The sequence below is a fragment of the Apteryx rowi genome, unplaced genomic scaffold (genome assembly GCF_003343035.1).
Source record: "Apteryx rowi isolate R43461 unplaced genomic scaffold, aptRow1 scaffold_68, whole genome shotgun sequence".
NCBI classification, from domain to species: Eukaryota; Metazoa; Chordata; class Aves; order Apterygiformes; family Apterygidae; genus Apteryx; species Apteryx rowi.
In genome coordinates, this window is record NW_020450960.1 from 1866242 (window position 1) to 1868789 (window position 2548).

At 72.8% G+C, this 2548-nt stretch overlaps 1 protein-coding gene across 1 annotated transcript in view; it reads left to right on the forward strand.

Annotated features, from left to right (window-relative positions):
• LOC112975684 (platelet-activating factor receptor-like) overlaps window positions 1-2548 on the forward strand; it is a 7395-nt gene that overhangs the window by 1425 nt on the left and 3422 nt on the right. The window lies entirely within an intron of this gene.

Consider the following 2548-nt stretch of genomic DNA (forward strand, 5'->3'; position numbering starts at 1 on the left):
GCCCGGCGAGGGGCAGCGCTGCCTCCTGCCTGCCGGGGATTAAAAATGAACGAGGCGAAGGCTCGGCGAGTCTCTTTGATCGCGGGGCTCCCTGCGCCGCATGCCAAGCAGCACCGGCTGCTCCCGCGGCCCCAGCGCCGGCCGTGAGCGGGACCCCCMTCCGCCCCCCGCGCCGGGGCTCAGGGGAGCCGCGACGCCGGCGGCACAGGGGGACGCTGGTGCCTCCCGCTCCCCTCTGCCCCCGTGTCCCACGCTGCCAGCGCAGCCCCGGCCAGGCGCCGTGCCGCGGCGCGTTGCAGCCCGCCTGCTCCTGCTGCCACTCCGGGAGCCCGGGGGCGGCGGGGCCGGCGCAGAGCCGGGGGAGGCTGCGTGGGAGCAAGGCGGTGTTTTCCCGGCCCGGTCTCATTTCTCTGGCCTCCTCAGCCTCAAAGCCGAGGCACCATGCGAGTGGTGGGGCTGAGCAGCCACGTGGGGACGCGGCACAGCCGGGGGGGTCTGGGAGCGCATCACCCCTGCGCACCGCGGCAGCCCCCGGCCGGGCTGCTCCTCGCCCGCTGGCACAGGGCTCTCCGCATGCTCTGATTAATCGGCTCTTTTAGCGGGAACAGGAGGAATTGCAGAGGGCGAGGACAGGGCCGGGTCTGCCTGGGGGGCACCGCTGTCTGGCAGATGCTGGCTTAGTCAAGGCTGCCGGGGAGGAGCCGCAGGGCGAGGGACAGGCCCTGCGGGAAAGGGGTTTCCGTGAGCCGGAGAAACGTGCCTGATCCGTGGGTCAGGGAGACGAGGGTGCCATGAGCCCACGGGACGCGGGGGTGCGGCGGGCGCGCTGGGGGTTCGACGCGGTCGTGTCCTCGCGCCGGGCTGCAGCGGCTCCTCCTGCTGCAGCGAAGCCCCGCGCCGGGACCCTGCTCCCGTCGGCGCCCGGCCCGGCTGGGCACAGATGTCCCACCTCCCGCGGCTCCGCTCCCCAAACGGCCCTGCGCTCCCGGTGGCCTGCATGGGGCTTGCGGAGCCCCGGGCCACCCGGGAAGTTGGGCTACGCCGCCGGCCACGCGGCCGGAGCACGGTCCACGGAGCAGCCTGCCCCGCCACAGCTGCCTTTCAAAGTCTGTATGAAATTCTAATCCTTTTACGTAACTTCTCGGAGAGGTGGGCAGGGTGCTGCTCCCCGCTGCAGAAAGCCGGGCTCCTCCTTGGAGACGGGATCCTGGGTGGCTCCCGCCGGGCTGCGAGCTGCCAGATGCTGCGGGATGAGCACAGGGCGGATGCTGCGGGGGACGGCGCCCTGCGGAGCGGGACGAGGCGGGACCTGGCGCTGCTCGGTGGGTGGCAGCCCCCGGGGAGCCGAGAGCGGGTGCCACCGGCGTGGAGCCTCCCGCTCGGTGCCAAACCCGCGCAAGCTGGGATCAGCCCTCGCCCGGGGAGCCGGCGAAGTGCAGGCGTCGCCTTTGGCCCTGGCTCTCCTGCTGGGTGACGGATGGGGAACCGCTGGGGACACCTGCCCACGAGCATCCTCGCAACAACGAGCTATGGCACGGGGCTGGTGTGAGGGGGCCCCGGGATGGCGCTCGGGCCCCGCTTGCCCGGCAAGCTGGGGCGCCGTCTCCAGGCTTCCCCGCCGCTCCTGCTGCAATTACACCCTGCCCATCTCGTGTTCAACAGCACATGAAAACGGGGGATAGGTTTGCTTAAAAACGAGCCCCAGGCAGCATGTCCGGGCCATGTTCTTCCCCCGCACCCGGCACACAGAGCCCTTGTGCACCGCATGCGCCCGAGTGGCCCCGCGCCAACGATCCAGCCAGCACCTGGCGAGGGGAGGAGGGAGCCGGCGCGGGGCCAGCCCGCCGCCCCCGCGGGGCTCGGCTCCTCGGCGTTTCGGGAGCCTCTGCGGCGCGGGCCGCTTGGAAGCCGGCAGCGCTCCGCGGCCAGGCACGTGCCGCTCTGCGTGTCTCCCCGCTCCGCGGCGCACAGCGAGGTGTTAACCAGGTTATTATTCCCCTGCACTTCCAACTTGCACGTGCCTTAATTATTATTATTAGCAAATTACACTGCATTTTGCGAGGGGGGCTGCGTGAGCCAAGGGCAGCTCAGCGCCGCGGCGGGCCTGCCGGGGCAGGCAGGGCTGCGCGTGGGGCAGCCCCGGGGAGTGGGACCCCCACCCAGGACATCCCGGGACCGCTCCGGGGAAGCGGCTTTTTCCTGGGCCAGCACTTGGGGCGGGGGCACGGTCGGAGGCAGCCGGGCCAGCAGGTCCGACCCGGCTGCAGAGGAGCAGAGCAGGGGCCGTAGGGCAACGCGTGTCCGCCCGGGTGCTGCCCCCCGCGCCGGCTGAGCCCCGACGAACTCGTGACAGGCGGCGCTGTGCGCCGTGCGGGCAGGGGGTCCCGGTGCGGCGGGGCCGGGCCGGGAGGAGGCGGCAGAGCCGCACCGGAGCCATTTTGCGTCCTCGCCGCCGCCCGCGCTCCGCGCTCCGCGCTGGCTCCGGGGAGGATCCGCCGCCGCCGCCTTTTGGCTGCGCCGCGGCCGCGGGCGGCCCCGCTCCGCTCCG